Source organism: Bombina bombina, chromosome 6 (genome assembly GCF_027579735.1).
Source record: "Bombina bombina isolate aBomBom1 chromosome 6, aBomBom1.pri, whole genome shotgun sequence".
NCBI lineage: Eukaryota > Metazoa > Chordata > Amphibia > Anura > Bombinatoridae > Bombina > Bombina bombina.
Window position 1 is genome coordinate 701339474 of NC_069504.1, and position 25103 is coordinate 701364576.

Below are 25103 nucleotides of genomic sequence, written 5' to 3' on the forward strand. Positions count from 1 at the left end.
TAAAACGGCTTCTGTTTTTTTCATATATTGCTGCCACTTCACTAAAAACACGCTCACTTGGTACACTTTACAGATAAGGGTTAAAAGTAAAGTAAAAATATATATATATACTGCCAGTTGACAGAGAAAGAACGGACATGCTGGAATATCAGTGCGAGATTTATTCATTTGCTTTCATGTTTAATATGCTCATATATTTACTGGATTGCAAATACCTTCCCTGGTACTGAGGAGTGGACTTTAAGTTTCTTTATTATGTCAGTTATGGGCAGTTTTATACATGTGTAACAACGCCACTGAATGGTCAGAGCATTGTTCAATGCTAGAGAATATTGATACTAGTCTCCTATACTGCATAGCTTTCTACTCAAGGTTGTTTGTTGTGGATATTTAATTGCTGTGCCTGAACTATCTTTTTTTTAATGTTTTTTTCTATGCTCATCAAAGGGGAAAATAAAATATTTAAATTAAAAAAATTGTCACATATAGCTGCTTTAGTGAAAGGTTTTGCAAATGTGTAAAATTTATCAGAATGCAACAAATTATGTTCTATTTGTGACAGCAATTAGCAAGCATATTGATTTTATGTATTGCTGACCTCTATGAGCAAATCAAAAGTAATTTTGCTTTGTGTACGTCAGGGAAATTATGTAGCTTTAAGTGCCACTTAAAGATCACATTTTCTATTTCACAAATCATATTTTTGTTTATACAAGTCCATCTACAGGCCTGCCATTGGGGGTATGGTAGTTGGTAACTGAGCTCCCAGGAACACCTGGGCTTGGACTTGTTATCATATATATATATATATATATATATATATATATATATATATATATATATATATATATATATATATATATATATATATATATATATATATATATATATATATATATTTATTATAACAGGACAAAGCCTCACATATTTATCTATACAGTACCTATAATCAGCAATAGCAAGCGACCCACTAATAATTGTACAAACAGATGATACTGCACATCAATTCAAATAACTCCCTTCAATCTAGTACTAAAATCCTTGTCTGTCAAAATAACTGAAATAAGGGTAATCACAGAGGTAAAAAGTGTATTAATATAACCGTGTTGGTTAAGCAAAACTGGGGAATGGTTAATAAAGTGATTATCTTTCTAAACAATAACAATTTTGGAGTAGACTGTCCCTTTAACAAATTAGGATCATACTTTGTATATTTCTGTGTATCGTTTACAACTTACATTGCACTTTGTATTTGCTTTATTGTAAACTAAAACTAACAGTTTCAGAAAGTGGAAGGGACAGGACAGTTCCCTGGGCATGTCTGAAGCTCTCTCACAATTCTTGTGAAATGTATTTAAAACAAGCTGGTCTCATTTATCTTGCCAGTTGTATGCAGGTGACGTTTGCTCACATTTCATAATACACTAATTTTAAAATAAAAGGAATATATATATACTATAATATAGACAAAATCAAGTTAAAGTGTAGTAAAAATATTTCAGTTTAATTTGTAATTTATGCAAACTGAGCCTTTATATCAGCCCCAGGTGTCCTCCAGTTACCTTTTCACTTGCATCTGAAATTTTGTATCCCAAGATTGTGTATCTGTGGAAGGCATCTGTCATCTTTCTGTCATACTTTCTATGGGCCAGATAATGGAACATTCTCTAGTTTGGAGATATATTATAGTGCAGACTTCACATGAGCTAAACTCACTGAATTTTCTAAGGAAAAGGGTGGAATCTTGAAAGTTCAAAATTCCATACTTTTCCTAAGAAAATTCAGTGAGTTCAGCCCATGTGAAGTCTGCACTATAATATATCTCCAAACTAGAGAATGTTCCATTATCTGGCCCATAGAAAGTAATGAAGCTTAAGTTTTTCAGCTGTATTTTAAATAGAAATGCAAAGCAATGTAATTTGTAAAAGATGCAAATATACATACTAAAGTATGATCCTAAATGTGTTAAAAAGTTATAGAGAAATTGTGAAAGCATAATCACAATCCAAAATTCACTGCTGTATACAAAATAGAAAGTGCAAAGATTAAATGTAATTAAATTGAATCTGAACTGTGCAGTAATATAGAACACAAAGCACAAAATGTAAATGCAGCAGAAATGTCATGTTATGCAGTGTTATATTGCACTGGGCTTGTCTCTCCTTCACATACAGAAATGCAGAGAGCACCCCTTGGAGAAGTAAAGCAAAATCTGCATTTTGAAACTTTCACTAGGGATCTCGCAGTGCTGGAGGATCATTTTATATCATCAGGCCCATAGTGTGGCAATGACAAGAGGCATATGTATCTAGCCACCAATAACCGGTTAGCTCTCAGGAGTGCTCCTCTAAAACTGACTTTTACTATGTGTTTGCAGGGGATAAACACAGTTATATGCAAGTAACAGTTCAAATATAAAATGTTTTAATACATAAGAAGGTTTTATTTTTGCACTTTTAAGTATCATTGAACAGGACAGAAAGGTGAAAATTTAAATGTGCATGAGTGCACTTAAATTGTAAATAGAAGCAAATTTTTTAGCAGTATACTTCTATTAGCAACAAAAGATTTTAGTATAAGTTAGTGTTTTTTCAGCTGCATATACAAACACAATGTGAGTGCCCGTGCACAAGCATTCAAACTCTACACCTTCTAAGAGAATCAGCAGTGACTTGTATGACACAAACCAAGGGGCTGAATGGCCCCTGATGCCCCTGTTTCGGTGCAAGCCTTCAGGCTTGCCGGAAACAGCAATTATGAAGCAGCGGTCTTAAGACCGCTGCTCCTTAACTGGTCCTCTGCCTCTGAGGCTGCAGACATTAATCTGCCTGATCGGGTTAATTGACATACCTGCTAGCGGCCGATTGGCCGCAAATCTGCAGGGGATGGCATTGCACAAGCAGTTCACTAGAACTGCTTGTGCAATGTTAAATGCTGACAGCGTATGTTGTCGGCATTCAGCAATGCCTGCCAGACTTTGATAAATCGGCCTCCAAGTCTTCACTAAATACACACCACTGCCAGCTCTCTGTGCAGGTATAGTGTTTGATTCCTGAACCTCTAGTCACATATAGAAAAAAAAAAAAAAGGAGGTCATGGAGGGATGGGGCAGCTACACTTCAGAAAAGGGGATCTGGGGGGGACACACACTATGCTACAGAAAATATGTACAAAAATAATAATAAAAAAAAAAAAAGGTTTATAGGTACTGGCTGCCAGTACCTAAGATGGCGGGTAATAGAGGGGCAAGGTTTAGAGAGCTGTTAGGGGGGATCCTACACTGCAGAAAATATAAAAAAAAAATAATAAAAAACATTTTATTGAAAAAAAAAAAATTACTTATATTTTCATACTGACAGACTGTCTGCCAGTACCCAAGATGTGGATTACCTGTGAGGGGTGGGGGAGGGAAAAGAGCTGTTTAAGACGGAAAAGGTAGGCATCAGGGGGTGGGAAGTGTCAGGTGGGAGGCTAATCTCTACACCAAATTAACCTTTTAAGGTACCTAATTAACCCCTTCACTGCTGGGAATAATAGAAGTGTATTGCGCAGATGCAATTAGCAGCCTTCTAATTACCAAAAAACAATGGCAAAGCCATATATGTCTGCTATTTCTGATCAAAGGGTATCCCAGAGAAACTTTTACAAACATTTGTGCCATGATTGCACAAGCAGTATGTAAATAATTTCTGTGAGAAACCCAAAGTTTGCGAAAAAGTAACACTTTTTTTTTTTTTGATTGATTGCATTTGGAGATTAATTGGTGTCATGAAATATACCAAAATGGGCCTAGATCAATACCTTGGGTTGTGTGTGTATATGTATGTATATATATATATATATATATATATATATATATATATATATATATATATATATATATATATATATATATATATATATATATATATAAAATCCAATGTAATAATCCAAAGGAGAGGCACTCGCCGTGTGAAAACAAAATTTTTTAAGTTACAGAGTGAACGTTTTCAGGCTACAACGCCCGTCCTCAGATTCCTGAAAATAAAGCAGTGTGGATATAAAAAGTCTATACACCCCTGTTAAAATGTCAGGTTTCTGTGATGTAAAAAAATGAGACAAAGATAAATCATTTCAGAACTTTTTCCAACTTTAATGTGACCTATAAACTGTACAACTCAATTGAAAAACAAACTGAAATCTTTTAGGTAAAGGGAAATAAAAAACTAAAATAATATGGTTGCATAAGTGTGAACACTTTTATAACTGGGGATGTAGCTGTGTTCAGAATTAAGCAATCACATTCAAAATCATGTTAAATAGGAGTCAGTACACACCTGTCATTATTTAAAGTGTCGCTGATTAACCCCAAATAAAGTTCAGCTGTTCTAATAGGTCTTTCCTGACATTTTGTTAGTCGCATCCTACAGCAAAAGCCATTGTCCGCAGAGAGCTTCTAAACCATTGTTAAAAGGTATCAGTCAGGAGAAGGGTACAAAAGAATTTCCAAGGCATTAGATATACCATGGAACACAGTGAAGACAGTCATCATCAAGTGAAGAAAATATGGTGTAACAGTGACATTACCAAGAACTGGATGTCCCTCCAAAATTGATGAAAAGACGAGAAGAAAACTGGTCTGGGAGGCTGCCAAGAGGCCTACAGCAACATTAAAGGAGCTGCAGGAATATCTGGCAAGTACTGGCTGTGTGGTACATGTGACAACAATCTCCTGTATTCTTCATTTGTCTGGGCTATGGGGTAGAGTGGCAAGATGGAAGCCTTTTCTTACACACAAAAAACATCCAAGCCCGGCTAAATTTTGCAAAAACACATCTGAAGTTTCCCAAAAGCATGTTGCAAAGGGTGTTCTGGTCTGATGAAACCAAAGTTGAACTTTTTGGTCATAATTCCAAAAGTTTGGCGCAAAAACAACACTGCATTTCACCAAAAGAACACCATACCCACAGTGAAGCATGGTGGTGTCAGCATCATGCTTTGGGGCTGTTTTTCTTTAGCTGGAACAGGGGCCTTAGTCAAGGTAGAGGAAATAATGAACAGTTCCAAATACCAGACAATATTGGCACAAAACCTTCAGGCTTCTACTAGAAAGCTGAACATGAAGAGGAACTTCATCTTTCAGCATGACAACGACCCAAAGCATAAATCCAAATCAACAAAGGAATTGCTTCAGTAGAAGAAGATTAAAGTTTAGGGATGGCCCAGCCAGAGCCCAGACCTGAATCCAATTCAAAATCTGTGGGGTGATCTGAAGAGGGCTGTGCACAGGAGATGCCCTCGCATTCTGACAGATTTAGAGTGTTTTTGCAAAGAAGAGTGGGCAAATCTTGCCAAGTCAAGATGTGCCATGCTGAAAACCTCATACCCAAAAAGACTGAGTTCTGTAATAAAATCAAAAGGTGCTTCAATAAAGTATTAGTTTAAGGGTGTTCACACTAATGCAACCATATTATTTTATTTTTTTTATTTCCCTTTACCTAAAAGATTTCAGTTTGTTTTTCAATTGAGTTGTACAGTTTATAGGTCACATTAAAAGGTGGAAAAAGTTCTGAAATGATTTATCTTTGTCTCTTTTTTACATCACAGAAACCTGACATTTTAAGAGGGGTGTGTAGACTTTTTATATCCACTGTGTATATATATATATATATAGTTTTGATAGATAAATAAAATAAAAACATTCTGTTTAAATGGAGTGATAACAAAAATGCTAAAAATTATCTGGTATTTTGGGCAAGTTTTTATCTGAAAGTCCTGGTAGTGAAAGGGTTAATGTATGCAATTATATAGTTATCCAATTGTTCTTATTGCATATAAATAAAATTAAAGAAAAATGACAAAGCATGAATGTAAGGCAGCTGAAGAATACTTAAAGAGACATTAAACCCCAAAAAAATATTTCATGATTTAGGTAGAGAATTCAAATTTAAACAACATTCCAATTTACTTCTATTAGCTACTTTGCCTCATTCTTTGTTGAAGAAAGAATGCACAAAGGTGAGCCAATTACACGAGGCATCTATGTGAAGCCACCAATCAGCAGCTATTGAGCCTATCTAGAAATGATTTTAAGCCAAGGATATCAAGAGAATGAAGCAAATTAAACGATAGAAGTAAATTAGAAAGTTGTTTAAAATGGTATTCTCTATCTGAATCATGAAAGAAAACATTTGGGTTTCATGTCCCTTTAAGCAAAATAACATGTTCCAGATCATTAGAATTGGTAATTTTTGCATTACAGAGCCTATATTACAATGTGTTTAACCTAGGCAAAGGAGCGAAACACATAGGTAAAGTCAGGAGCTGCAAACCATGTAGCTTGCACAGCAGGCGATTGGTGATATGAAACTGCCACTTCTGATTGGATGCAGCTCCCGAGTGGGACTTTGTGTGTTTAAACCCTTTCTGGAGTTTAAATGGGACAGTAAAGTCAAAATTAAAAACTTACATTATTCAGATACAGCATGCAATTTTAATCACCTTCCTATTGTATTTCCATTATCGAACTTGATTCATTCTCTGGTTATCCTCTGTTGAAAAGGATATCTAGATAGATGCAATGTGTGCATTACTGGGAGCTAGCTGGCAATTGGTGGCTGCAAATATATGCCTCTTGCATTAGCTCACCCAATGTGTTCAGCTAAAACGCAGTAGTAAATTGCTACTCCAACAAATGATACAAAGAGAATAGAGCAAAACTTATAACAGAAGTAAATTGTAAATATACAAGTGCACACTATATCTACATTATTAAAGTTTAATTCTAACTTTCCTTTTGCATCACTAATCCTAGGTGACTGTGTATTTTAAAAGTCACATGTTCAAACAAATCAACAAATGTTTTCATTAGACTGTCCCTTTAAGAAGACTGTACATATTAAAGAGAATCAGAACTGTATAATTTGTAAAACTAAATAGATACTTACATGCAATTATCTGAGCAAGAAGGAAGCAAACAGTGAGGACTAACATATTTAGTTGGGTGCGGCAATAACATTTAGAAAGATATAATTGGTGCTTAGTTGTATGCAACTGAGTTACTCAGTTTCTAAGATAGTGTATATAAAGCAATTAGCATATATTAGACAGGATAACATTATTTAAAAATATAGCAGTGTGTGAGTAAATATTTTTTATCTTTTCTACATAGAAATTTACACTGGAACAGGGTTCAGAATACAACCAGACGTGGACTCCTTGCTCAGTGTGCATAGAGGAATATGGCTACATCTCAATGACAAGGCCCAATGAAGGCCGAAACGATTGTCTAGGGTTGCTGTGTTCCTTGTTCAGAGAGGAACTGCCTGATATTTCAGCGCTGGACTGACTGTAATAGGCAGAATCAGACTGATATACTACAGGAAAGTTCTACTCTGTGAAAAGCATTACTGGGCTAAAAGAAGTTGCACCCAGGTGGTAAATCGCCATAGAACAGGCTAACAATGGTATTGAGCTGGTTGTTCGTTCCTGTGAGTGCATTTCTCTCTGTGTGTATTCAGAATATATAATGGTTACTATTCTGCAACTGTGTATTTACTGAGAAAGACAGGAAGAGGTATATCAGAAAATAATGAGATATAATTACTGGTAAAGGCATACTCTGGAACATACTTATGGGATGGGGCCTATAATGAGCTAAAATAATGATGAGAAGTGCAGTAGTAAAGAATTAGAGGGAAGAAATATATACCCGACTGGAATTAGCAGTGATAAATAATAGGCTGAGAAGTATATTATGTAATAGTTTGAATACCTACATGCTGTAGCTGAATTAGGAAAAAGCATAGTGACAGAAGAGATAATACATAGGGACAGAAATACACACCCATATGTGTGTGTGTCACGGGGGGGGGGGTGTTATAGGACATGGAACAGAGAAATACATTACAAAAAAAGTTAGCACCACTAAATGTGTAGGAGAGTTGTAGGGAAGAATTAAAGGGATATGAAACCCAACATTTTTCTATCATGATTCAGATAGAGTATACACTTTTAAAGAACTTCTGTTAACAAATTAGTTTGTATTGGTGTCCATTGTTGAAAAACAAACCTAGGAAGGCTAAGGAGCATCACTGCACTACTGGGCACTAGCTGCTGATTGGTGGCTGCACATAAATGCCTCTTCTCAATGGCTCAACCAATGTGGTCAGCTAGCTCTCAGTAGTGCATTGCTGCTCCTTCAATAAAGGATACCAAGCGAATGAAGCGAATTTGGTAATAGAAGTAAATTGGAAAGTTGTTTAAAATTGTATTATCTAAATCATGAAAAAAACATGGTTTCAGGTCCCTTTAAGTGCATAGATATATACTAGGATATACCTGAAAGGAAGATATAACATTGGATAGAATTCTGGGTAAAAAGTTTATCCAAGAATAAGACTACAGAGATATTTAGACTAAGAATTAATTGGGAGACGCGAAGCATACTGGCACAACATGAGAAAGAATAAAAAAGAAATAAGGTTTTAAAATTGTATTTATGGCCCCTACAATTGGAAAAGTATATAATGTATCACTATAAATGTCTTTAAAGGGACACTCAAGTTAAAATTAAACATCCATGATTCAAATAGAGCATGCAGTTGTAAACAACTTTCCAATTTACTTCCATTAACCTCTTAAGGACATATGACGGAACTTTTCCGTCATAAAACCATTGAGCAAACTGAAAGCTGTGTCCTTAAAGGGTTTTAACAAAATGTGCAGTCTTTTTATATTTATACTTTTGGAATCATCAGCTCCTACTGAGCATGTACAAGAATGTCCAGACTATACATGTATACATTTGTGATAGGCTGATGGCTGTCACATGATACAGGGGGAGTGGAAATAGACATATCTGAACTTTGTCAGAAAAAAAATCTACTACTCATTTGAAGTTAAAGGGACAGTCTAGTATAAATTAAACTTTTATTATTCAGATAGGACTTTTAATTTTAATCAACTTTCCAATTTACTTTTATCATCAAATTTGCTTTTTTCTCTTGGTATTCTTAGTTTAAACTAAACATAGGTAGGCTCATATGCTAATTTCTAAGCCTTTGAGGGCTGCCTCTTATCACATGCTTTTTAAATCTCTTTTCAACACAAAGAGACAGAAAGTACACGTGGGCCATATAGATAACACTGTGTTAAAGGGACAGTCCCTTAATTTATTTACAACTGCTTTTTTTTACCAACTGCAGAGCAAAAAAAATATGAAAATTAGCTTTTTAAGGTTTATTTGTGTATATTAAAGCTCTTATTTTGGGTTTTGAAGCCACAACCTAATAAAATGGGTTGAGCTTGTAGGTTTAATCAGATCTCATTACTGTATCACATTGTGCACATATACCTGCTTCTTTATCTTATATCTGTCCATAAAACAATCACCAGTACTTGGAGAGAACAATGGAAAATCAACATTTTATTACTTTATCTCTGCTATAGCCAACTGGGAGTGTAATTTCTTCTGCTGGCTGTGTTTAAAAAGCTTATTTATAGCTTGGACCTACGGCCACAAACTTTCAGAATAGGTGGGGATACCACATGCTAAATCAACTATTTCAAGTGTCAATAGAAGGGTAAAGGAGCTACTTGTAAACAATGTAATACACTCCAACAGATTAAGCGGATCATTGGGAACAAATTAAAGGGGAGAACAATTTTGAGTAAACTGTCCCTTTAAGGCACAGGGGGTTATTTAAGATTTAGCACAAAACAAAACTAAATTTAAGACAATAGATAATAAACAGTCACAGTCATGTGATCAGGGGGCTGGAAGAAGGTTCCTAGATACAAGGTAATCACAGAGGTAAAAAGTATATTAATTTAACTGTGTTGGTTATGCAAAACTGGGGAATGGGTAGTAAAGCGATTATCTTTTGAAACATTAACAATTCTATGGTAGACTGTCCCTTTAAGACTAAGTGCTAATACATTGTCTTGTTATCATGCATTTGTTGATTATGCAAATCTACTGTATTTACTGGTCCTTTAACTTTTGGTTCCTATGATTTTATTCCTCTGCACTCAATAAATTATAGTATTGATGGGATGGATCATGGAGTAAAACACATTGTTAATGTAAGCTCCAGAGCAGCAATGCACTACTTGGAGCTAGCTGATAATTGTTGGCTACACATATGCCTCTTGTCATTGACTCACAAGATGTGTTCGGGAAAACTCCTAGTAGTACCTTGCTGCTCTGAAACTGACATTAACATAACAATGTATTTAAACATACAATTATAGACAAGCAATGGTGTAATAATAGAGAATAAAAAATAGAGCATTTTCTTGTACGCCCCTTTAAAGCAAAGTATTCAATAATAAAGGATTAAAAAAAAAAAGTAAAAATACTGAGCAAGATAAGAATGAGAGGTATACATAAAAGGAGTAGAGGTATACAGTGGAAAATGAATATGGTGCAAAAAAATATATAATTAGATAGGACTAGTTGCAAAGTACAGAGCATTTGAAAAAGAGGCGCATTTATAATGACATAGGATTAAAAGGTAAACTATATGGTATAGTTCTGGAGTGGCATGAGCAACAGGAGCTAAACAAGGTCTGATGATAGCCAGATCTTGGCCAGGACTGAAAGGGCCATAACAGTTGAAAAATGACACTCTAATCCGTTCGAACATGCCATTTGACTATCATCTACCCTGCTGTACTGTATGTCCAACCCCTGCAAAGGTGTTAAACACTCAGTAGAAGTGCTGCTCAGGACCTGTGGTGCACCGCGGGTCCCAAGTGGAAACCTGACACTGATCCAATCGGCAGCGCTAGTCGCACAACTTAGATGTGCAATTAGAGCTGCTGATTGGATCACCCCCTTTACAGGAGTTAAACAAACAGTACAGTGGGGTTGATAATTGTAAAATGACATGCTCTAATGGATTAGAGAATGTAATTTTTCAACTATTATGCCCCTTGAAAAGGTTAGGTATATATTGGTACAGAAATTGGATAACTATATTTTAAAATATGATTAGGATAAGTATATATAATATTTGGGGAAAAAATGCACAATAGTAAAAGAATAGGAGACGTATTTATAATCGCATAAAAAGACACACACATACCAGCCACCTGATATTATGAAGCAGCTGGGTGGGGAAAATGTAATATTTATAAATATTACTTAAGACTTTCAAAGTATAAATTAATTGTAGAATTTAACATAAATTCATTTAACAATATTTGCAAAATACATTGGAAAAAAAAAAGTTATATTAGCTATTTGATGCTTTATACTGTCTTAAATTTCAGCAAGGTGGTCAGTAAAATCAGCCAGGTGGTGTGCCCATTAACGATATCCTTGGAAGAACGCTGACTGATATAAATATTTTATCAGATACGAATTGGGGCGAGATGGTACTAAGTGAAAAACTATATATCTTTATAGGATGGAAGGTGGTGAGGACAAGGATCATTTACTGGTTTATGACTATGAAAATGTATATAAATTAGGTAACACTGCGGCATATACCACGGTGATTTAGGGGGTTTAAGTATGTTACCGGCTTAGTTCTGTATGAAGTTATTGATCACAAATACCGATGTATGAGTTTGATGTAAACATTTCCCCTGGCTTATATATACGCAACACCCCTTCACAACCTGGATAATCCCGAGGGGCAGACCTCGCGGTTTATAAAACAGTCGCTCTCAATAGTTTGTGGGATAAATAAAAATGGCGGCCCAGTACGCATTACGGGAAACCGGTTTGGGATAGGAATAGGATCACTTACACTGTGAACGGTCCTCTTGCTCTCACCACGGTCCGCTCCCACCGGTTACCGCTTCCGTTTCCGGTGTTCGGGTATCAGCGGCTCCGGGACCAAAAGCAGCCATTCATCGCCAGGCAGGAGGTAGCAATCGAGAGCCGAGAACGCCGAGCAAGACTATGGGAGAAATAGATAGGAACGATTAATTGAAACCCGAGTACATCAAGCCAGACTATTGGAGAAACATTCAAAGAGATTAATCAAATGACAATCGCATCGAGCCAGACTATGGGAAAGATAGACAGAGGAATTTCCAAGAGCCCAGAACGCATCGAGTTAGATAATAGGAGAGATGGGCAAAGGATAACAATAGAACATCGAACGCATCGAACCAGACTAGCGGGTTAAATATGAATAGAATAAAAAAAATACACAAAGCATTTACTACATTTAAATGGGGTAAATCACAGGACACAAATAAAGCACCAACAGCAGTAGACGAAGTTACCGGGTGAATTAAATAGTGTGGCTACGCGGGACTTCATTACAGATTCCAAAGAAGCATGCAGGTTACATTAATTGTGTTCCAGTCTTGTCGAGCAGACAATGAAAAAACATACAACTTACTGAGTGTTAAACTAGATTAAGAAAACTCCGTTTTACAATTACTGTGCATGATTCAATAAATCAAGAAAGACACGATTAAGCACGGTACCGATGCAAAAAATTAATAAAGAATAAACACTGATGGAAGATTGTTGAGCGATAAAATCCCTGATTAGAAAAATAACAAAATCAGACTTAGAGACAAACCGGACTGTCGAACGAATCGAGCAGACTACAGTCTCAGGACACCAATTGGCATCAGAGCAATCGAGCAGACAGTGAACGAGATAACCAGGGTAATCAATGGAGTCTCGAGTGATAGAGCAGACACCCAAGGGGGGAGAACACAGAGGAGGAATGAGGAGACAGAAAACGAGAAATGCAAACAAAGGCCAGAGCAGTCTATAAAAGAACGATTGATTCAGAAACTACAGTTGAAAGCCAATTAAACAGACACCGATCCAGACAGGAAGTAGCGGCCTCAAGTAGACTCGGGGGAAATATTATCTTCTTAGCGATTTGTACTCCATTATAAATCCGTATCTGTTATTCATTCACTATATACCTTTGAAATGTATTCTTGTTTTCATCTTTATCAATATCTCAGATCGTTCCTTTTTATTTTTGTTATAAAATAATCATTACTGAATTAAATGTTATAGTAATCACTCGTTTTTATTATCCTATTAGTGTATACAGCAATAATTAATGATCACTAACCAATCATTTTATATATATATATATATATATATATATATATATATATATATATATATATATATATACAGCAGACAGGCCAGCACTCACGGTTAACATTTCATCCACCCAGGGGGCTTCCATGGTATTGATAGTAGTAGTAAAGAATGGGGATGCTCTCGCCAGGATTTCCAAAGTTACCACTAATGTAACGTTTCGGGGTGTTACCCCCTTTGTCAGACAATACAAAATAACCATTATTTTGTATTGTCTGACAAAGGGGGTAACACCCCAAAACGTTACATTAAAGGTAACTTTGGAAATCCTGGCGAGTGCACCCCCATTCTTTACTACTATATACTAGTCCTAAAGCCCTTTTACACGGGCCATTTTTTGCAGTACAGCGGTCCCACCCCTTGGTCTCTCTCCCCCTTCTCTTTTGTTCGCTCTCTCTTCCCCTTCTCTTTTGTTCGCTCTCTCCCCCCTCTCTTTTGCACTCTCTCCCCCCTCTCTTTTGCTCTCTCCCCCCTTTCTTTTATGCTCTCTCTCTCCCACCTCTTGCTTTCTCTCTCCCCTCCTCTCTTTTGCGCTCTCTCCCCCGTTTCTTTTGCTCGCTCTCCCCTTTCTTTTGCTCTCTCTCCCCCTTTCTTTTACGCTCTCTCCCCCCTCTCTTTTGCTCTCTTTCTCCCCCTCTCTTTTGCTCGCTCTCTCCCCCACTCTTGTTTATTCTCCCCCTCTCTTTTGCTCTCTCTTTCTCCCCCCTCTCTTTTGCGCTCTCTCTCCCCCTCTCCTTTGCTCTCTCTCCCCCCTCTCTTGCTCTCTCTCCCCCCTCTTTTTTGCGCTCTCTCACTCCCCTCTCTTTTGCGCTCTCCCCCCTCTGTTTTGCTCTCTCTCCTCCCTCTCTTTTGCTCACTCTCTCCCCCACTCTTTTGTTCTTTCTCCCCCCTCTCTTTTGCTCTCTTTCTCCCCTCTCTTTTGCTCTCTCTTTCTCCCCCCTCTCTTTTGTGCTCTCTCTCCCCCTCTCCTTTGCTTTCTCTCCCCCTCTCCTTTGCTCTCTGCCCCCCTCTCTTGCTCTCTCTCCCCCCTCTCTTTTGCTCTCTCTCCCCCCTCTCTTTTGCTCTCTCTCCCCCCTCTCTTGCGCTCTCACTCCCCTCTCTTTTGCGCTCTCACTCCCTCTCTCTTTTGCGCTCTCTCTCCCCCTCTCTTTTGCTCTCTCTCTCTCTCTCTCCTTTTCTTTTGCTCTCTCCCCTCTCTCTTTTGCTCTCTCACTCCCCCTCTCTCTTGCTCTCTCTCCCCCCCTTTCTTTTGCGCTCTCTCCCCCCTCTCTTTTGCTCTCTCTCTCTTTTGCTCTCCCTCTCTCTTTTGCTCTCTCTCTCCCCTCTCTCTTTTGCTCTCTCTCCCCTCTCTCTTTTGCTCTCTCTCCCCCTCTCTCTTTTGCTCTCTCTCCCCCTCTCTCTTTTGCTCTCTCTCCCCCCTCTCTCTTTTGCTCTCTCTCCCCCTCTCTCTTTTGCTCTCTCTCCCCCTCTCTCTTTTGCTCTCTCTCCCCCTCTCTCTTTTGCTCTCTCTCCCCCTCTCTCTTTTGCTCTCTCTCCCCCCCTCTCTTTTGCTCTCTCTCCCCCCCTCTCTTGCTCTCTCTCCCCCCCTCTCTTTTGCTCTCTCTCCCCCTCTTTTTTGCTCTCACCCCCTCTCTTTTGCTCTATCCCTCCTCTCTCAGATTAGTTTGTTGAAGGCCAGGTGTGTTTGTCCTCGCACAGTCTCTACTGCACATTACAGCTTTGGACAAACATACTTGGCCTTTTATATTATAGGATATTTTCTCTCTCTCACACACAAAAAAGCAAAGAGTGGGGAACAGCAACCAAACAATCAGGCACGAGAGCAAGGAGTCAGCCACCCCCTCCGTATCAGTAAATCTTGAAAAAAGGGTACTCCAGCCTTGGCAGATATCATAAACTGACCTTTATTGTACCATGGTCCACAAAAAACAACGTTTCAGACCCTCATTAGGTCCTTAGACATAACTAAGGACCTAATGAGGGTCTGAAACCTTGTTTTTTTGTGGATCATGGTTCAATAAAGGTCAGTTTATGATATCTGCCAAGGCTGTAGTACCTTTTTTTCAAGTCTCTCACACAGTAGTTACTTATAAATCTGTAATTATTGAATGCAGGCCTTCTGTATATCTATATAATAGCTTTTATTGTTTGAAAATACTGGTCTGAGGGCCTTAGTGGACATGGAGCTGACAGAGTGGGCTGATTTGTGACCAGAAATGGACATAGGGCCTATTAAGGGTTATGAGTCTAACAAAGGTGTCTTATCTGCGGTGTGATCTTAGTATGCGACTGTAGGTTCAGCAGTCTCATATAAGGTGTGATTTTGCAATAGGACTGGATGTCTATTTTAGGCCAGTTTGGGTTATTGAATTTCAGGCCCAGGGGTATAGCCTGAAGCCTGATGTATAAATGTGGTTACAGCCTTGGTGATCTTTTCCGAGGTCTGAATTTCATTTTAGAAAGTTGTGCAATTAATGCAAAAGTTATTCTGTTCATTGGCTGAATGCTCTAGCTTTAATCTCTGCATACATAAATTGTTTTTGAAAGATAATTTAGACCTTCATTTTTATTAAAATGCCTACTGAATATTAAAGGAGTATAAAAAAATACAAAATATTTCATTCATGGTTTAGATTATGCATACAATTTTTTTAAACGTTTCAAATTTTCTTGTTATCATTTGTTGAAAAGCAGGAAGGTAAGTTGAGGAGTGTGCACGTGTCTGCAGCAGTTTTGCAACACGTATAATTAGCAAGAGCACTAGATGCCCACTATTTCCTGTAATGTAGTGCTTCAGACATGTGCATGATACCGTAACCTATCTAGAAAGCTCTCCAACAAATAATAACAAAAGAACAAAGCATATTTGATAATAGAAGTAAATTCAAAACTTTTTTTTTAGTTTTCTCTATCTGAGTCATGAAAGAAAAATGTTTATGTCCCTTTAATAAGACAAGTAGAATAATATTATAACACATTGAAGGAAGAACAACAAAATATATAACCTATGACATAAATACTGCAAATCATTGTAAATCAAGGTTTATATGAGTTAGTATCTTATTAAATAGCAAAACACATGCTACATGCGTTATCTGTCTGACACATGATCTAGTGCTTTGCATGTCTGTATTTGGGGGGGGGGGGGGAGCTGAAGTGTAGATAATTTAGAATCACTTTTAAAGGGACACTCAGGTTTTATTAAATTTTCACGATTCAGGTACAGCATGTAATTTTAAACAACTTTCCAATTTACTTCCATTAAAAAAAATGTGCACAGTCTTTTATATTTACACTTTTTTTGAATCACCAGCTCCTACTGAGCATGTGCAAGAACTCAGACTATATACGTATATGCATTTGTGATTGGCTGATTTCTATCACATGGTACAGGGGGAGTTGAAATATACATAACTTTAAAATGTGTTAGAAAAGAATCTACTACTCATTTGAAATTCAGAGTAAATGCTTTTGTATTGTCTTGTTATCTTGCATTTGTTGATTATGCAAATCTGCTGTGTTTACTGGTTCTTTAAAGTATTGAAATAACCTTCAAGGAAAAGTATAATGGGCAAATGCAATAATAAATTCACAAATATCTGGGATTTACAGTACATGAGGCTATTGTGAATATTATATAAGCAAACACTTCATAGGTGTAAACAAGGAGGTTAGATGGGCATATTTATTCATGTCCTCCATTAAAATGTATGTTTCTAATCTTAGGATCAGGGCCAGAGGCATTTGCCAGTCTGTATTTAAGCCTGCACTAAGAGGAATGTGTGTGGCAGCGCTATGGGAGTATTCAGTGCACGAAGGAGCTGTGGAAATTAGCTCTGAGGGCAGCGCTGCTTCAGAGATAGTACAATGTGCATCTATGGTAGGGCTAAACATGACGCAGGCTGTGAGTTATGCACTGATGACATCACTATTTGTGAACCTAACATCATGAGTGACCCTGAAAGTGCATCAAAAGTTGTGCAGGAAGATTTAAAAGGCTTGTTCAAGTGCTATTTAGTGCTTGTTGATGATGATCCTGGTGTTCATGCTTCTGATATTTATTTTCTATTATGACCTTGGTCTGCCTTCTGGATTCTTTCTTTTGCTTGCCCCTTTGCTGAGTTTTGGACTGATTATCTGGCAGCTTACTATTGAAACTGTATTTCAGACTATTCTCACTACTTCCTGTGTTCCACATCTCCGCTATAGTATTATCTAATGGTTGCTAACCTCAGCATGTTTCTCTGATTCTCTCTTGTACTTTGGCACTGACACCTGCTTCCAGTTTACTTACAAGGCTTGTAGTTATAAGTAGGAGTGTTGACAGAGGTTACATTTCAGCAGAGCTGGTAGTTATAATAACCCAGGTAGTGAGATAAGCAAGAGCATTGGCAAAGTACATCAGAGCTGGCAATTACAAACTGGGTTGCCGCAAGAGCAGGAGGCTTTGCAAAAGCTCAAGTGCTGTAAAGCTGGCAGTTACAAACCAGGGTCCCAGAGGGGCAGGACTCAGAGTATTGTCAGAAGCTAAAGTACAGCACACCTGATAATTGCAAACTGGGTTGCCAGAGGAGCAGAAGTCTTGGCAGAAGCTGAATCAGAGCTGCTAATAGCAAACCATGTTGCCTTAGTAGTAAAAAGAGATCCAAGAACTAAATAGAATACACCAATGTCCAGCCAGGGAGATATGGGAGAGGCTACAATTACTGATATAAAGCACACCTGTGGGCTTAGGCGTGCAGAGCTAAACGATGGAATGCTGCCTTATCACATACAGAAGCAGACCAAATATTTAAGATAACACCCAGAAGACCCATGTTCACAATTAGCTTTAGGAACTGCCAGCAGTCTCTGTGCAAAACTATAACAGTGAAACCTGTGTTTTTTAGATACCAGTGTTTAAGCCCTAGATCCCTATTGGTGACGTATCCATTGCTCCCCCAGAATCCAGTTAATCCCAATACATGACCCTCATAATCCGGTATGCAACCATAACCTCCCCACCCACAAATAAACCCAATAGCTGACCAGATCTACCGCCAGAATTAATTTTAATCGCAACCTCCCCTTACCACAAATAACTCTATTTGTTGATCTTCTACCCTCCTCTTAATGATTTCCTGCCACTATCCGTATAAGCCATACCTGCCACCCTTCTCAAGAAACATGTCTGCAACTTTTGTCCTAAGTCATGCTCACTACACTCCTACAGAGCCATGTCTGCCATTCTTCTCCTGAGCCTTGCTTGTTACTAACCTGAGCCATGTCTGCAGCTCTCCTGGGGAGCCATGGCTGCATCTCCCCTTCTTAGCCCTGCCTACCTCTGTTCCTATAAGCCATGTCTGTCTTTCTATTTATAAATCATGTCTGCCATTCTTCTCATGAGCCATACTTGCTACCCTCCTCCTGAGCTATGGACTCTTCTCCTGTCTGCCACTATTCTCATAAACCATGCCTTCAATTATTTTTTTATGAAGTATGTGGGCTACTCTCCTCCTGAGCTGTGGCTGTCACTCTGCTCCTGAGCTGGATCCTTTTCCTATACCATGATGACTGACATCATCTTTATGAGCCATGCCTAACAGTTTTATCTTAAACTGTGTTTGACACTCTCCTGAAAATGGGATTGAGCCAGAATTGCAACCCTCCTCCTGAACTATACAAAATATTCTAAGGTGTAATCACTCCTAAACTGGAATGCGCCAAAACAGAATATGCACAGTAAAACTATAAAGAATACGTCAGTAACTACAATCACAGTCCAAATACTATTGGCAGTGATCCAGGCTGCTTCCTCTTCAAATAGCGTCTCCCACAAACCAGAAAAAGGTATACAGTCTGAAAGATATAAAGAAGAGGGTACCTCAATAGTGAAGTATGTCACTGTAGCAGAAATCACAATAATACAAACATGCCGTACTCACAAGTGAAGGTGCACTTGAAAGTGCCGAAAAAGCAGGCTGAACCTTTCAGAGCCGTCCAGCTGACACTCACTCCGTTACAAGATGGCCCAAACAAACAGAAATGCTGTGTAGTGAAGTAAGTTGGGGTCTCACATCCAATGTGGTGTATATTTTCTAGTACAAACACCACTGTGATTGAGTATGGCAATCCTCCCAGGTGCAAACACCACTAAGAAAAGGAGAACTTCCACCCCAACAGTATTTCTCAGTCCATGGCACACATTAAAAGATATATATTTCTTTTAATAAAACAATATAAAATATATACATCCACAACGCGTTTCTCGGTTATACAATTGTTTAATCAGGTGAATCTTTTTCGTGTTTTCACCAGGGAGGATTTGCCACACTCACAATCACAGTGGTGTTTGTGACAGAAAAGATACTCAACATTGGATGTGAGACTCTGACTTACTTCAAGACACAGCATTTGGAGTCTTGTTTGTGTCATCTTATACTGGAGTGTTATCTATATATATTGTTCTATTAAAAGAAATATATATCTTTTAATGTGTGCCATGGACTGAGAAATACTGTTGGGGGTGGAAGTTCTCCTTTTCTTAGTGGTGTTTGCACTTGGGAGGATTGCCATACTCAATCGCAGTGGTGTTTGTACTAGAAAACATATGCCACATTGGATGTGAGACCCCAACTTACTTCACTACACAGCATTTGGAGTCTTGTTTGTGCCATCTTGTACCGGAGTGAGAGTCAGCTGGACGGCTCTGAAAGGTTCAGCCTGCTTTTTCGGCACTTTTAAGTGCACCTTCACCTACGGCATGTTTGTATTACTATGATTTCTGCTACAGTGACATACTTCACTATTGGGGCACTCTCTTCTTTATATATTTCAGACTCCTCCTGAACATGCCTTCCACTCTCCTGCTGATCTAAGGCTGTGAATCTCCTGAGCTGTGGCTTCTACTTTTCTTCAGAGGTGGCGGATGAGTTAAAGGGACAGTTTAGTCCAAAATGAACTTTCATGATTCAGATAGGGCATGTCATTTTAAACAACTTTCCAATATACTTTTTTTTTTTTTTTACTAATTTTGCTTTGTTCTCTTGGTATTCTTAATTGAAAGCTAAACTTACGAGGTTCATATGCAAATTTCTTAGACCTTGAAGGCTGCCTCTTATATGAATGCATTTTTACATTTTTTTTACCACTAGAGGGTGTTCGTTCATGTGTATCATATAGATAACACTGTGCTCACGCACGTGGAGTTACCTAGGAGTTACTGAATGGCTAAAGTGCAAGTCTGTCAAAAGAACTGAAATAAAGGGGCAGTTTTCAGAGGCTTAGATACAAGATAATCACAGATGTAAAATGTGTATTAATATAGCTGTGTTGGTTATGCAAAAATAGGGAATGGGTAATAAAGGGATTATCTTTCTTTTAAAACAATAACAATTCTGGTGTAGACTGTCCCTTTAAGGAGCAGTAGTCTTATGTATTGTAAATGTATGGGAAGGTGGGAGAGGGAGTGGAAAGGAAAAATGTTGGGCAAGGGACCTGGGAGGGGGTAGGGTATTGAGGTGGGGCAGCTACACTACAGAAAACGTTCTATTGTATATATAAAAAAAAAACTGTCAGACAGATGCCAGTACCCAAGATGACGGCAAATAGGTAGAGGGGGGAGGGTTAGAGAGCTGTATGGGGGGGATCATGGAGGTTGGGGGCAAAGGGGGGATCCAACACTGCAGAATCAATAAAAAAAAAATGCTATTTATTTTAGTACTGGCAGACTTTCTGCCAGTACTTAAGATGGTGGTGACAATTCTGAGGTGGGTGAGGGAAGAGAGCTGTTTTAAGGGGGTCAGGGAGGGATCAGGGGGTGGTATGTGTCAGGTGGGAGGCTGATCTCTACACCAAAGCTAAAATTAACCCTGCAGGCTACCTAATTAACCCCTTAACTGCTGGGCATAATACAAGTGTAGATACAGAAAATAAGGCACCACATGGAACAGTATCTTCAGGTAAAAGAACCAAACACATCAGACAATTTCCAACTCACATAGGAAGCGACACTCGTGGTTCCAAAAACAGCAGGCCGGGACCCAGGGCCGCCATCAGGGGGTGACAGGGGTGACTCCTGTCAGGGGCCCAATGGGCTAGGGGGGCCCCATGAGGCAAGAACTAAAAAAAAAATGTTTTTTTTTTTTTAAATTTTGGTAGCCACCAGTGGGTACTACAGCAGAGTGCTAATTGAGCATGGGAAATGTTATTACAAGGAGTAAAGTATTAGCATTTGAGAGGATTTCTGAGTGTGCACTAAACAACTATGCACAGTGTGAGACAGACTTGGCACTTTGTTTGTAGAGTGTGTGCCTGAGTCAGACGGCTGATCACTTTAATTTGCAGAGGAGGTAGGAATTACTTAGCAAATGTTTTTAATTTCTTTGTGCAATTTAAGATTGTAACTTCAGTGTAGTAGTAGTTGTATGGTGGGGCCAGGGGTCCATAAAAACACATTTTTTGGCAGCAGTGTATTTATGATTATTTGACAATGCTGTAGAAATTCTATATTTAAAACCATGCAGACATTTTTCCTCCTCAATACACAAATTATATATATTACATTCCAGTTTACTTCCCCTTTATGCAAGGACTTTCCAGATACAAGGAGGCATTTTATCTAAGATTTTTACATCTGCATAACATGTTATACTCTCAGACTAAGATTGCTCAGTGTTGGAAATGAGACTGGTTAACTTAAAACTGTTCAGTTTACTCTACAGCTGACTTAATTTTGAAATGCATACCAACAAGCTTAAATCCTGCATTTAACCAGATCTAATGGTATGAGTACCACAGCTTATAGTTCCACCAAGACCATATAGAGTACAGCATTTTCAAAATCCACAAGTACAGCTGACAGATGGGAATATTTGGTAGGAGTTTTGGTGGTAGTAAGTGCGCTAAAAGAAAGCTAAAGGTATCCAATTGTATCCAGTATTAAATAAAAGAGTTATAAAATATATATATAACAATGTGCAAAGTGTAATGCGTGTATTAGGATTCCACAGTCAAAAAAGAAAGATAGGGTGTGTGGGGGGAAATGAGAGGATCTATACAAAAATAACAGTGTCCGTGAAAAAATAGTGGTTTTTAAATATCTTACTTAAGGAGGATGATAGTTAAGCGTTCTATCAATAGTGTACTAATGATAAAAATAAAGTCAAAGTATGTGACAATTAGCAGTGTGACCATATATTGGTGTAATATTAAAAGTATCAAGCAAATTGTTAGTGTATGTTAAAAAGAAACAATACGTTAAATTGTAGTGAAAAAACTAAATATATCTAAAAAATTTCCTTGCAGCCTAAATCATATATCAAAAATCACAATCAAATTGGAACTTGAAACAAAGGGACGTCTCCCCAGATAAAAAATAATAAAAACAGAATTTAAGCAAGTAGAAATTCCATACTCAATACTAAGTAAGCAGACTTGGCTGAGGAAATGTGTTAATAATCCACTGTGTTGTGCAGAGAGAGACAGTCTCTTATAGCATCAGAACCTTTCGTTGTTGCTTTATAGATAGGTTTTACTGACCAAGTTCAGGGTTTGGGAAATGTGTAGACTCCTTATAGCACAATACAGTCATTCAACTTTATTGAACTTAATGCTTTAAGATTCTTTCTACTTACTTCACCACTCGTGTGGCAACAATATCATCTGTACAGCTCCAAGTTTCCAAACTAAGTCAGTGCGCCGCGTGTATCTCGGCGTCTGACGTCATCGGCAAACTTCAACTGCTGTTACCGTGATAATCGGGTTTCTGGATATTAGAATCACAGGTTGTTTTGGAGATAATCACTCTTTGTGTTTCCAACGGAGGTAATTCCCTGCACTTAGTGCTGATTGCACGCAGGAAAAAAGGAGGATGTTGAAAAATGTAGATAACCCGGGTTAATAAGTAAAGTTGAGAAAATCCTTAAATATAGAATGTCCTCATTCAAGTTGTAATGTCAGGTAACACAGCCACTCAGATCAACGCGTTTCGCTCGCCAGGGAGCTTTTTCAAGATAGATGTGACTGGTCAGGTGTACCCTTATAAAGGTGTCAGAAAACCCTCATTGGTAGTTTTTTGATTGGTGTATTTAAGGTGGAATCACAGGAATACTATGTATCTGTGTATGTCCCAACTGATTAAGGTGGAATAGTCTCTTCATGTTCATTCTCAGCTTAAAGAGGAATATCTTTTTAGCTTAATATCTTGTTTACTAAAAAAGGCTACTATATAGGTACTACTGCAATATTCATAATATTCTAAAATGAATGATATTCATAAAAATTTTTTTAATATTCATAAAATTTATCTAACAGCATCTAAAAAATAATAATATTCATAAAATTTGTCTTACATATATATATAAAACCTCTTTTAGAGTATTTTAATAAAAATGGCCTTAAAACTTGAATCTTGTAATATAAGGGTTTTTATAAGACAGAAGAGATATATATGTACATCCTACATTACTGGAAATTCCAAAAGGAATTTTGTCGAGTTGATTATGACCATAAAACTTAAACAGTATAAAAATTACAATATAGAATCACCATTAATCAAACAGAAAGGGTGAGAGATCTAGTTCCGAGTTTAAACCTCTTGGGTACAGAGTATCGTATTTATAAATTAGCTCTGCTTCTTTTATCAGTAATTTCTTCTCTATACTGCCACCTCTCCAATGATTATGTACTTTTTGTACACCCCAATATTTTAGATCTTTAGTTTTACCTTTATGGACTGATTTAAAGTGTTTGTATAGATGAGTATCATCTCTAACATTCTTTATATTGCCAATATGCTCTCTTATTCGGTCTCTGACCATTCTTTTGGTTTCCCCAAAATAAAAAAGGTTACAAGTGCACTTAAGAACATAGATTATATTTTTATTGGTACATCTTATGGTGTCTTTAGTTGTGAAGGGCTTGCACAGCAGGCGATTGGTGATATGAAACTGCCACTTCTGATTGGATGCAGCTCCCGAGTGGGACTTTGTGTGTTTAAACCCTTTCTGGAGTTTAAATGGGACAGTAAAGTCAAAATTAAAAACTTACATTATTCAGATACAGCATGCAATTTTAATCACCTTCCTATTGTATTTCCATTATCGAACTTGATTCATTCTCTGGTTATCCTCTGTTGAAAAGGATATCTAGATAGATGCAATGTGTGCATTACTGGGAGCTAGCTGGCAATTGGTGGCTGCAAATATATGCCTCTTGCATTAGCTCACCCAATGTGTTCAGCTAAAACGCAGTAGTAAATTGCTACTCCAACAAATGATACAAAGAGAATAGAGCAAAACTTATAACAGAAGTAAATTGTAAATATACAAGTGCACACTATATCTACATTATTAAAGTTTAATTCTAACAAAAAACAACGTTTCAGACCCTCATTAGGTCCTTAGACATAACTAAGGACCTAATGAGGGTCTAAAACCTTGTTTTTTTGTGGATCATGGTTCAATAAAGGTCAGTTTATGATATCTGCCAAGGCTGTAGTACCTTTTTTTCAAGTCTCTCACACAGTAGTTACTTATAAATCTGTAATTATTGAATGCAGGCCTTCTGTATATCTATATAATAGCTTTTATTGTTTGAAAATACTGGTCTGAGGGCCTTAGTGGACATGGAGCTGACAGAGTGGGCTGATTTGTGACCAGAAATGGACATAGGGCCTATTAAGGGTTATGAGTCTAACAAAGGTGTCTTATCTGCGGTGTGATCTTAGTATGCGACTGTAGGTTCAGCAGTCTCATATAAGGTGTGATTTTGCAATAGGACTGGATGTCTATTTTAGGCCAGTTTGGGTTATTGAATTTCAGGCCCAGGGGTATAGCCTGAAGCCTGATGTATAAATGTGGTTACAGCCTTGGTGATCTTTTCCGAGGTCTGAATTTCATTTTAGAAAGTTGTGCAATTAATGCAAAAGTTATTCTGTTCATTGGCTGAATGCTCTAGCTTTAATCTCTGCATACATAAATTGTTTTTGAAAGATAATTTAGACCTTCATTTTTATTAAAATGCCTACTGAATATTAAAGGAGTATAAAAAA

The 25103-nt window shown here is 37.7% G+C and overlaps 1 protein-coding gene across 2 annotated transcripts in view; it reads right to left on the reverse strand.

The window, feature by feature from the left end:
• The window catches only part of NACC1 (nucleus accumbens associated 1), a 101870-nt gene extending 89263 nt beyond the window's left edge, over positions 1 to 12607 (reverse strand). Inside the window, exons 1-2 of one of the 2 annotated variants that reach the window (XM_053717826.1) lie at positions 12342 to 12607; positions 11739 to 11891 (exon numbers count right to left, since the gene is read on the reverse strand). The gene's annotated coding sequence lies outside the window, so the exon portion shown is untranslated. The remainder of the gene's footprint in view (positions 1 to 11738; positions 11892 to 12341) is intronic. The other variant, XM_053717827.1, reaches the window with a different exon arrangement.
• Between the last annotated feature and the right edge of the window lie 12496 nt (positions 12608 to 25103).